General features: G+C 35.8%; 1 protein-coding gene across 6 annotated transcripts in view; it reads right to left on the bottom strand.

Moving 5' to 3' along the window:
* The window catches only part of ANKS1B (ankyrin repeat and sterile alpha motif domain containing 1B), a 1247671-nt gene that overhangs the window by 749661 nt on the left and 484671 nt on the right, over positions 1-13339 (bottom strand). The window lies entirely within an intron of this gene.

The raw sequence follows: 13339 nt of genomic DNA, 5'->3' as shown, positions 1-13339 counted from the left end.
GCTGGCGAGGATGTGGGGGAAAATTTCCCTAATACACTGTTGGTGGGACTATAAACTAGCAAAGACATTGTGGAAGACAGTATGGAGATTCCTCAGGAAACTGAAAACTGATCGATCTTATGACCCAATAATACCAGAGCTGGGAATTTAACCAAACAAAATGAAATCAACATTCAAAAGAGTTATCTGTACCTCCACATTACTTGCAGCTCAATTCACAATAGCTAAGATATGGAATCAACCCAGATGTCCATCAACCAATGACTGGACAAAGAAAATATGGTATATATAACCAATGTAATACTACTCAGCTGTAAAAAGAATAAAATCCTGTCTTTTACAACACAATGGATGCAACTGGACACCATTATACTTAGTGAAATAAGCCAGTCTAAAAAGCAACAAGTATCACATAGTTTTCCATGTGATAACGATTTGAGTACAAAAAAAATATAAAGTATATGAGTGAAATTGGCACTTTTGAGATTTAATGGTTGTTTACAGCCCTTGTCTCTATTGTTGGAGAGCAGTGTTTTTTTTTTTTTTCCTATTACTATTTATTGAATTCCTTACTTAGTGGAGGGTTAATCTTATGATTATAAAGCAAAGTAAAGGAAGGAGAAGGGAGGGTGGAAGCATGGAACAGTACCTGGGCAGGATGGGAAGCATCACTGTGCACCTAAACCTGTATATGAAATACATGAAATTTGTTCACCTTATATAAATACAAAATTGAAAAAAGGGCAAATATCACTCCTTGTGGTACTGTTCCAAGAAGAAGAATACTATTATTTAATACATAATATAGTGGCAGCTCTTAAGATTGTCACCTCTACATGAAAAACAAAATCATTAACTTAAAAGAACACTTTATGATATGATTAGGCTAAAGCTTTTTGCAATATTTCAAATGTGCACTGATCTTATTAAAGTAGGAGTGTCAAATGTCCCTGATTCATACTCAAGTTTGAGCCTGCTTGAATAACTTTTCCCAGAACTCCCTCAAAGCATGGAAAAGTATTCCAGTGAAAAAAATTTAATGAAAAGTTGAGCTTCGTGCAAAATAGTCCTATATTGTAGACAAAAAAAAAAAAACGACAAAAACAACAAGCATTGTCACCTCCCAGGTAAGCATATCATTGTATATGGTCAAAATAAAATTTAAAAAATCAAAATATAAATTAATCTTCAGAATTTGGGGGAAGGGGCAGTAAAGAAAAGAATGGAAAATCAGAAACATGTGTAACATTTTCTTCTGAAATGCACATTTAAAATCAGAAATGTAGTTTTAAATATTTGGAAAAAGATTGGAAATATTCTTTGAGTAACTTCCATTATCCCATAGAAATGTTATACTATTTTAATGGCAATTTGACAACCTTCTATTGCTTTGTAGAATTGGTGAAAGCTCATATCTGTAAAAGTTCACTTATGTATTATATTTTTAATTAGTTCCCAATAATTTTCTGTCACAATCAGTGCTTACAAAACCAAGTGAAAAGCAACAATTTATGAAGACACTTTTTGTTCATAAAAAGCATTCATAAAAAGCAAGAGGATGAATTCCTATAAGACTCTACCCACCACATAAAAATACAATTCATTTTCCATGGTATCTTGGATTTCCATGCCTATAATATTCTCATGGACTCTTCAGCCAGATCCGAATGCCTTAAGGGCTGATTCTGAGGCCAGACTGTTGTTTAGGACATCTGCCATTCTATGAGTCTGTTGTGTATCCCGCTTCCCATGTTGGATCATTCTCTCCCTTTTTGATTCTATCAGTTAGTATCAGTTAGTATTGTCTTGTTTGTGTGATCCCTTTGACTCTTAGACCTATCAGAGCCATCAATTGTGAGCTGAAATTGATCACTTGGACTAGTGAGATGGCATTGGTACATGCCACCTTGATGGGATTGTATTGGAATCCCCTGGCACATTTCTAACTCCACCATTTGGAGCAAGTCAGATTGAGCATGTCCCAAATTGTACATCTCCTCCCTCTCTTTTTCCACTCTTAAATTTAATAGGGATCACTTTTCAGTTAAGATTTAAACACCTAAGAATAATTGGGTGTTCATTACAGAGTTCAACCACTAGTACTAGAACAACAACTACAACAACAACAACAAATACTAAAAAGGATATATTACATTGTACATCTAGAGTCAGGACAAGAGCTGATCAGTTCATTGTTTCTTATAGTGTCCATTTCACTTAACAGGTTTCCCCTTTGGTGCTCAGTTAGTTGTCACCGATCAGGGAAAACAAATGATATTTGTCTCTTTGGGACTGGCTTAATTCACTCAGCATGATGTTTTCCAGATTCCTCCATCTTGTTGCAAATGACCGGGTTTCATTGTTTCTTACTGCTGTATAGTATTCTCTGGAGTACATGTCCCATAATTTCTTTATCCAGTCTACTGTTGATGGGCATTTGGGTTGGTTCCAGGTCTTAGCTATTGTAAATTGAGCTGCAATAAACATTAATGTGCAGGTGGCTTTTTTATTTGCCAATTTAATTTCCTTTGGCTAAATTCCAAGGAGTGGGATGGCTGGGTTGTATGGTAGGGTTATGTTCAGGTTTCTGAGGAATCTCCAGACTGACTTCCATAGTGGCTTAACTAGTTTGCATTCCCACCAACAGTGGGTTAGTGTCCCTTTTTCCCCACATCCTCTCCAGCATCTGTTGTTGGTAGATTTCTGAATGTGAGCCATTCTCACCGGGGTGAGGTGAAACCTCATTGTGGTTTTGATTTGCATTTCTCTGATGGCTAGTGATCTTGAACATTTTTTCATGTGTCTGTTGGCCATTTGGATTTCCTCTTTCGAAAAATGTCTCTTGAGGTCCTTGGCCCATCTCTTAAGTGGGTTGTTTGTTTTGTTGTTGTGGATTTTCTTGATTTCTTTGTAGATTCTGGTTATCAACTCTTTATCTGTAGTATAGTTTGCAAATATTTTTTCCCATTCTGTTGGTTGCCTCTTCACTTTCCTGATTGTTTCTTTTGAAGTACAGAAACTTCTCAATTTGATGCAATCCCAAATGTTAATTTTGGTTTTGACTGCCTGTGCTCCTGAGGTCTTTTCCAAGAAGTCTTTGCCTGTACCTATATCGAAGAAGACCTAAATGAAAGATCTCTGTTAGTGAGATCCCAGTGGAAAGAACGGGGCCATCAAAGAAGGAGGTACATTTCTCTGAAGGGAAGAGAGAACTTCCACTTGGACTATGGCCCTATCAGAATAGGACCAAAGTCAGCGAACTCGAAAGGCTTCCATAGCCCTGGCAACTGATGACTAAAGCCTAGGGAGATTACTGACGCCATGAACAGGAGTGTCAAATTGTTAAGTCAGCAACAGGAGTCACTGTGTACTTACATCCCATGTGGGATCTGTCCTTAATGTGTTGTCTAATGTGCAGTGATGCTATAACTAGTACTGAAACAGTATTTTTACACTTTGTGTCTCTGTGTGGGTACAAACTGATGAGATCTTTACTAATTACATACTGAATCGATCTTCTGTATATAAAGATAATTGGAAATGAAAAAAAAAACCTGGTGTTAAATTGGAAGTGGCATAGAAAATTAATTTTTTTAAAAAAATATTATGTAGGATCTCTGTCTTTAATGTGCTGTACACCGTTATTTAATGCTATAATTAGTACTCCAACAGTATTTTTTTCATTTTGTCTTGCTATATGGGGGCAAACTGTTGAAATCTTTACCTAATATATACTAAACTGATCTTCTGTATATAAAGAGAATTGAAAATGAATCTTGATGTGAATGGAAGGGGAGAGTGAGCAGGAAAGGGCAGGGTTGTGGGTGGGAGGGAAGTTATGGGAGGGAGGAAGCCATTGTAACCCATAAGCTGTACTTTGGAAATTTGTATTCATTAAATAAAAGTTTAATAAATGAAAAAGAAAGAAAGAAAAAAAATACAATTCAGTTTCACTGGAGAATCTGGACACTTACTTGAGAAACAAATATTTTCCAATGTGATACTTTGAATTAAATGGATAGTTAAAAAAAAAAAAGACTTAGAAGTGTCCAGAGCATACTCTAAGGCTTAATAAATAAGGTGGGATTTGAATTGGTATTTTAGAATAGGTGGAGTGCTCTTCTGAATAGGACATGACTAAGTACTGAAGCCAGCAAACAAGTCAACCAGACAATGACAAGATCCTCTCACTCTCTTCAATTTGTTCCTTCTTTTATTTATTCATCCACTCATCTGAAAACACTTTTTGAGGGGCAACTATGTGTGTCAAGTATTATTTTATGTTCAAAGACAAGTTTAAGAGAATCATTTGCCAAGGGCTGAGGTGGGAGGAAAGGACCAGGGAAAGGGAAGAAGGCAAAGAGAAAGATAGGGACAGAGAAACAAATAGGTAAATACACAGGATTTTCAGGGAAGTGAACTATTCTGTATGATACTATAATGATGGAGACATTTCATTACACTTTTGCCCAACCCAGAGACTGTACAAGACCAAGAGTGAACTCTAATGTAAACTATAGACTTTGGGTGATAATGATGTATCAGTGTAGGTTCACTGACTGTATACAATAGAGGGTAGAGTGGATAGTGGGCAGGGATGGAGGAGATATATGAGAACTCTGTGGTTTAGATCAATTTTGCCATGAACCTAGAACTGTTCTAAAAATAAAATTTACTAATTTTTAAAAAAGAATCTCTGTCCTACAGAAGAATACAATCAAGCATGGCATTGGACATGTAAATAAAATATAATGCATCAAAACTTGAAAACTAATAACAGAAGAATGATGAAGACACAGTGGTGGGGAAAGCAATCAGATTGTGGCTGGAAGGAAGTTAGTTGTGAAAGTCTTCAGTTTTCATGCAAGAAAACTGGAACAAAACATAGACATAAGGGCATGAGGGTGGAAGAACATAGCTGAAGCTGTTATCTTGTGTTAGGACGAAAAATGGAGATAATTTTGGATGAGTAAAAGGAAGTTTCATTAGCATAAAATTTTGAGCCAGTTCTGCAGGCAATGAGAAATACTGAATATTGAGCAGGAAGTTGTATAATAATGATGACGATGATAATGATAATGATGATGACAATGATGAAGAAGATGATGGCAGCTAAGTTTTATTGAGACTTTGCTGTGTGCAGGTGACATATTAAATTCCTTCGCTTACTGAATCTCATTTAATTCTCAAAGTATCCCATGAAATAGGTTCACTACTCCATCATCCCCATTTCACTGAGAAGCTCATCCCAATTTGTCCAGTAACTAGCAGAGAAGGCTTGAAGTTTCAGATTCATGCCACATTGCCCTTCTGTAGGTTAGCGTGTCAGGGGCTTGCAAAAACGATTTGGGGCTTGGAAGCAGAGCCCTGAGACTACTGACACAGTCAAAGTTGGGACAGTCTTTAACTGTTTATAAAGTCAAACCAAAACAGAAACTTACCAGTCAGAATATAGAGACAATAAGAAAGAAATAATAAAAACAGAAATAGTCAATCATAAAAAGATCTTCAGGGTATGCTTACATGTACAATATGGCACAGTATCTTGAAACAGGAAGATTAACTAGAACTAGTGACCCAGCTAGAGGTCAAGGTGATATTTTTGAGTTGGTGATAAGAAGCTGGAATATGTGTTGAAGGTAGTCTAAGAATTTCTTGATATACACAGAAGAGTCCAAACAATGCTGAAGAAAAACAAAAAGCTGGAAACATCATACTACCTAACTTCAAAATGTACTACAAAGCTACAATAAAAAGATGGAGTATTACTGACATAAGAACTGATATATATATACACACATATATATGCATATACATAAATACATATACATATATATACCATTGTAACATAACAAAGATCTCAGAAATCACACATTTATTCTCAGCTGCTTTTTTTTATTTTTATTTATTTATTTATTTTTAATTAATTTATTTATTTGATAGGCAGAGTTAGACAGTGAGAGAGAGAGAGAGACAGAGAGAAAGGTTTTCCTTTTCCGTTGGTTCACCCTCCAAATGGCCGCTACGGCCGATGCGCTGTGGTTGCCGCTCTACGCCGATCGGAAGCCAGGAGCCAGGTGCTTCCTCCTGGTCTCCCATGCGGGTACAGGGCCCAAGGACTTGGGCCATCCTCCACTGCCTTCCCAGGCCACAACAGAGAGCTGAACTGGAAGAGGAGCAACCGGGACAGAATCCAGCGCCCCAACCAGGACTAGAACCTGGGGTGCTAGCGCTGCAGACAGAGGATTAGCCAAGCGAGCCACGGTGCCGGCCATCTCAGTTGATTTTCAACAAAGGTACCAAGAACACATAACTGGGGAAAGTATACTCTAATAAATGTTGGTATTGAGACAACTGAATATCCACATTCAAAGAATTAAATTCGACCCTCATTTCAAACTATGTAAGAAAATCAACTCAAACAGGATTAAAGATTTAAATATGAGATAGAAAACAATAAAACTATTAGAAGAAAACCTAGAGGGTAAATTCCATGATGTTAGTCTGGGCAATGATTTTTTGGGTACCAATCAAGCACAGGCAACAAGATAAAAATAGGCAAACGGGATCACTTCTGTACAATGAAGGAAATAATGAACCAAGTGAAAACACAATCTACAAAATGGGAGAAAAAATTGCAAATGATACATCTAAAAAGGTGTTATTACCTAAGATATGTAAGGAACTCGAATAACTCAATAGTGAGTAAATGAATAACCTGATTTACAAATGAGCATAGGGTCTGAACAACCACTTCTCAAATCTTATATATACAGATATATAAAAAAGCTCAATACCATTAATCATTAGGAAAACGCAATTTAAAACCACAATGAGATTACCATCTCATACCTCCTAGGAAGGCTATTATCAAACACTCAGAAGACAAGGAGAGAATGAGGAGAAAAGAAAAAACTTGCACATTGTGGGTGGGAATTAAAAGTAGAACAACTGTTATGGAAAACAATATGAAGATTTCTCAGAAAACTAAAAAATGGAACTATGGTATGAATCAGAAATTAATCCCTCCTCTGCTGTGTACTCAAAGGAAATGAAAGCAGTATGTTGAAGAGATAACTGTACTCTCATGTTTATTGTAGCATTTGTCACAAAGCCAAGACGTCTATCAACAGATGAATGGAAAGAAATGTGATTTATAAAGGGTTTTCAAAAACTTCAGGGAACATATGAATTATGAAAAAAACTATGCATGGATATCAAACATTTTTACAACAATATAAATCTATCTCACTTTTTAAATGAATATGTTGAAGTCCTGTCACATATACACAATGAAATACCACTCAGTCTTAAAAAGAAAATAGAACACTGTCATTTTCAGCATCCTGGATGAACCTGGAGAATGCTATGTTAAGTGAAATAACACATGCACAAAAAGACTAATATTGCATGAACTCATTTATATTTGGAATCTCAATAAAGATAAACTCATAAAAGCAGCGAGTAGAACAGTGGTTGCCAGAAACTAGGAAGGTAGGTCAAAGGCCTCAAAGGCCACAAAATTTCTCTGAGATAGGAGGAATAACTTCAGCAGATTGTATAGCATGATGATTATTTTAATAACAATGTGTTGTATTCTTGAAAGTTGCTGAAAGAATAGATTTTTTTAAGTTTGTTTTTTTTTTTTTTTTTTTTTTTTTGGACAGGTAGAGTTACAGACAGTGAGAGAAAGAGACAGAGAGAAAGGTTTTCCTTCCGTTGGTTCACTCCCTAAATGGCTGCTACAGCCGGCACTGCACCGATCTGAAGCCAGGAGCCAGGTGCCTCCTCCTGGTCTCCCATGTGGGTGCAGGAGCCCAAGCACTTGGGCCATCCTCCACTGCCTTCCCGGGCCACAGCAGAGAGCTGGACTGGAAGAGGAGCAGCTGGGACTAGAACCCGGCACCCATATGGGATGCCGGTGCTGCTGGCGGAGGAGTAACCAAGTGAGCCACGGCGCCGGGCCCCAAGAATAGATTTTTATACGTACTTAATTAAAAAGATAAGTATATGAAGTGATGGTAACATTAGTGAGCTCTTTTTAACCAATCCATAATTTATACATATTGTAAAACAGTATGTTCTACATAAACATATGCAATCTTATTTGTTTATAAAATAATTAAATATTTTAAGAGAAATAATTTCTTGATATATTGAAAATAAGAAGAACACTCATGGACAACTAAGTTTGGGTCTGAGAAACTGAAAGGATAGAGCTGCCATCAGTTGAAATGGAAAGATTATAGGAGAAGCATACATTATCATCCATATGGCTTCAAATATTGCATCTGCCCCATTCTCTTCCTTGACTCCTCAATGTTAGGAAGTGTTTTTTCTCTTAATAAGTTATCCTCCCTTCTGTACTTTTCATTTTGTCTCTCTGTTACATGCTGGATAACTTCTTTTACTTATTTTCCAGTTTATTAGTTCCTTTCTCAGCTGTATCTAGCCTGATATCATACATCTTACTCAATTCCAATTAAACTTTTAAGTTCAAAAACTTTTATTTGATTTTTACTTGGTAAACTATGTCACTAGTTGGTATTTTTTAAATGACAAATAAAGTTGCTTTTGTTTTTTAAATTTGTATTTGATAATCCAGTATCACATGTCTTAATGAGTCTGTTTTTGTGTTTTTGATTCTCACACTATTTTGTTTCACTGTCTCATTATCTATTCTGTGCTGCTTATTACTCAACTTGTTAGATATAAAACATTAAATATAACTAATTCTTCCTCATTTAGCAAATGTTAATTTTAAAAAGCATAAAATTTATACACTAATATCAGATTCCAAAGTGCACTGAAGTGTGAAAAATTGTCTGTGTGATGTTAGAAAATTTATTTAACCTTTCTAGATTTTTGTTTCTTAACTATAAAACTGGGAATGATTAAAAATCAATGTTTAAATAAATGAGTTTCCTTTTCTGCTATCAAATCAAATATGATCAGAATTAAAATAAAAGGTGGATGGTGAAAGAAATTTCACAGGAAATCCAGAAAATAAATAATAATACTTTGTAGATAATACATTTAAAGTAATGATTATGAATACTTGGATGGGATTTGAGGCCAGTATCATCTAGCTATTAACACAAAGATATGCATTTTTATCTATCTATATCTATACCTATATCCATATCTATACCTATATCTATATCTATATCTATATCTAACTATGAAGAGATTTAACATAAGAAATTGTCTCACACAATTATGGAGGCTGAGAGGTTCCAACAACAGCAGCTGGCAAGGACAACCACGAAGGTTAGTTCTAGTCCAAGCCCACAGAACTGAGAAACAGAAAAGCTGGTGGTGTAAGTTCTAGTCCAAAGGCCAGCAGGCTCAAAACCCAAAAGAGCCAATATTTCAGTCTTAATCTGAATGCTGGAAAAGGCCAACAATTCTCTAGAGGAAGTAAAGAAGCTGGAAGAATTCCCCCTTACTCAGACAATTTTTTTTCAACAAGTCTTCAATTCATGGAATGAAGCCCAGGACATTGGGACACTGGGAAGGACAATTTACTTTATTCAGTCTCCTGTTCAAATGTTAATCTCATCCACAAACATCCTCACAGGCACACCAGAATAATGCTTTATAAAATTCGTGAGAACACCAGGTACCAAATTAAATTATGAAATGGTTCACTACAAGGGCTGGCCCTGTTAACTGTTTTTGCATTAATGTCAGAAAAATATCCCCATAAATACTGCAAGCTAAAACCTTCTTGAATTTTTCTTAGAAGTAATTTAATATGTAGTACAAGACTATGGATAATGAATTGCAAAATGATTTATAAAGGACTGTAAATTATCTCCATCATCTGAAATCACGATGTGTACAATTACACTGATAATTTTGATTTTATACTACTTTGCATTATTCATTATTTCTTGCAAACTAGATTATATTTTTACACATTCCTATTTCCCTGTCTTCTCCATAGCTTTTAGAACAATGCAATTCTTTAAAAAAATACTAAATGAAATAGACAAAATATTTGTAAATGACAATCATCGCAAATGTCTCCAAGAATATGAATAAACATGATCTGGCCGTTACAGTTTGATAGTCTCTCCTTTTTGAAAAATACAAGTATGAAGCATATTCTAGCATATATATAAAAATCTTAGGAAACTTATTTATTCGTGAAATATCCTTGATTATATTATTTATAAAAATACCAATCATTCAGTGGACTTCACAAAATGGTAGCCTATATCCAAGACATTTACACATGCTCAAGCTACATTTCACACCTGCAGTTACAAAACATTGCAGATGAAAAGGAAATGAGCTGTGTAAAAACTGCTAGAGCAAACTGCTAAATATACTTGCAAGTTCACATTGAAAGAAAAGACTTATTTTCTAGTCAAATTCCCTCGCTACACATTAAATTACACATTGTGGCTATCAGTTTCCTCTTCATTAACAACCTTAGGAAAATGGAGTTCACTTGAACTTTTAGAAGATAAATATTCTATGAATATGAAAAAAATTCATGTGCAATGTTAAAGTCTGGTATTTTAACACCACACACTAGCATGTATTGAGCAGTTAAGATACACCAATGACCAAGGCAGATGCTATGTGGCTGACAAATAGGACTGAAATTACTTGTGGTTGGGGATTGAGGAAAAATATCATGAAGGAGGTGGCAGTTAAGAAGGTCTTGTGATGGATTCACGAAATTTAGACATGAAAAAACGGTTGTGGCAGGCATTCCTCTACTGGTGAGCAGAATGAGTAAAAGCTAGAGAGATGGAAAGAGTGTGGAATAATGAGGAATTAGGTCTGAATGTAATATTCATGGAGGAAACATGAGGAAATGGAAGGGTTTTGAAGTCAAACAAACTTAAGCTGAAATTCTGGTATATTTAACCTTGGTTTCCTCATCTTTGAAATAATGCTTCTCTCATGGTATTATAAGGATTAAATGTGGCACACAGATTTGCACGTGAATGTGTATGTTTAAAACATATCCTGGCACATAGAAACTGAAATGACTGGAGTTCCTGCCAACAACCAGACTGCAACCTTATGAGAGATCCTGAGCCAGAGATACCGAGCTAAATCCCTCCTGGATTCCTGACCCAGTAAGATAATAAATGTTTTCAGCCGCAAGTAATGGAGCAATTTTTTAATGCAGCAATCATTACTAATATGTTAGATGTTTGACAACATTTATAACACAGCCAACATGGTGAGGAGTCAGATGGTTTAATAGGCAGTTAGCTTGGTCATGGTAGAAAACCAGGAGAGTCCCCCTGAGAAAGTTCAAAATGGTTGCCTTCCCCAAAGTTATCTTTAAGACCCTTTTGATGGATTTTAGTCATAACACGAGCGAGTTAGAAAGGACAAACAAGACTCCAAGCCTGCACTCTCTATGGATTTTGTACCCTCCCTTGTAACTGATTGTTAGCAGATTCTCAGTTTAAAAATTCCACTACCACCAGCCCCTTTGTGTTTTGCTTCTCTTGGACCCCACCTCCTCGTCATTTTGGCAGGAGGTCTCTGACTTAAATGAATCTTGCTTTTCTCTCTGCATTGTCCATGTGGAAATTCTTCCATGTGAGACAAAGAACCAAGGTAATCTTTTCTCTGCTGCCATTTCACCTTTAACAACGTTTTACATGTTTGGGCTACAATGGTGAATATAATTTCAGCCTTGTTTGAAGGATATGATTATTCAATGGAAAATATAAGAAGGGAAAATATCAAATTATAAAATTGTGTTATTTCTGTCATATATTGTACATTATGGTAACAGAAAGGATTGAACCACTACCTGAATAAAGAGACCAGAGTAGAGAATTAGATTATGAATGAAAAGAGAAAGTAAAAAAGAAAAAGTAACCATAGCCTTGAAGAATGACTGCCATCAACCATCACAAGGGGACACACAGTAAAGCAAAGGAAACAGAACATGCCACGAGCCAGAAACACAAAAAGGGCATTATGCCTTGGGAGAACTATAGAATGCTGAACCTCGTTGGAGCACAAAATATGTGTGTAAAAGTGAATGGGGATGATGTTTGCAAAATAAAGCATTAAGATGAGAAATGGAAAGTTGTATAAAAAGAAAACAAAATTTGTAAAAGATTGGATTTTTTTATTATAAAAAGTCAACCATATTGTATTTCTAAAACTGTTTTCCTTGTTCAAAAGTTCCTTTCATCTGAAAAAGAGAACATTCTATGAGGCTGTAGTTACTTTAAAATTTGTATATGGATGAGGACACATCTAGGTGATAAGAAGGTAGAATGATAGACCAGCAACTTCTGACACACAGTGTTTGACCAATTCCAATCTGCAAAGGCCTGTGCTCTTATTTATACCAGAAAAGTTCTTCTAACAAGCCAACAAGGTTAAGGGGACACCAAAAAGTCCAAGATTTCAATTCAACCAGGTAAAGCAGGTAAACCAGGTAAAGTAGCCTAGCCAACAGAGTGGTGGGAGAGTAAGTTCTCTTCCCTCATAACTTCACTCTTGTGTTCTCTTGTTCTCAACCCATATCATGGAGAGAGCCTTTTAATATAATAATTCATCAGAATTATATTGTGATTGGTGAGCAATGTTAGTAGAAGAAAGACTTGTTTGTCTTATGGATTCTCTACTCTGAAAAATCTCAAAGATTCAGGAGAAATGTGGGGAGTCACTAATAGTAGAATTTCACCAACCTCCTGGACCCAGATAGTACCAACAATGACAATTCTGTGGTTTAGACTGGTAAGTTTGAACTAGAATGCTAGAGAAAAGCACAGTAAAGAAAATGAAAGAGAACTGGAGGCCAGAGGATATGGGGGCCCTCCCAGAGTTTGATGGACTAACTGGTAAGCAAATGAAGAAAGTAAAAAATAAAGAAATAGAGTATTCCCTACAAGATTGGCGAGTCTCTTGTTTTACTAATTCATTTATGCTTTTATTCTTACCCATATTTTACTCCCCAGGCTCTGTTGATTTTGAATTCCATTTTGGTTCCCATGCAATCTCCTTGGCATGACAAAAATTATTTTTTCTGGATCTACATTCAGTGTTCCCTTATATTTATGTTCTGTATGTTTCTGCTCATTCCAAAATGGTTTAAACATCCAACTTAACGAAGCTACACCCCAGCACCAGCCTGCCACATCAGAATCTACTATGTAGATGATGATTCCCCGTTAAGTGAAAGTAAAAAATCCCAGATAATCAAAACAGTGGAGATGAAATGGCATTCATCCATCCATGGCACAGAGTGAAATCCCAATATTCTCTCACTCATATAAAAATGAGTCTAAATATCATCAGACCCTACTACATTCTGAACTGATTAATATCTATCATTTATGAAGTT

The sequence above is a fragment of the Lepus europaeus genome, chromosome 10 (genome assembly GCF_033115175.1).
Source record: "Lepus europaeus isolate LE1 chromosome 10, mLepTim1.pri, whole genome shotgun sequence".
Lineage (NCBI taxonomy): Eukaryota > Metazoa > Chordata > Mammalia > Lagomorpha > Leporidae > Lepus > Lepus europaeus.
The sequence above is the reverse complement of the archived record's forward strand: the minus strand, read 5'-3'. Positions and strand labels throughout refer to the sequence as shown.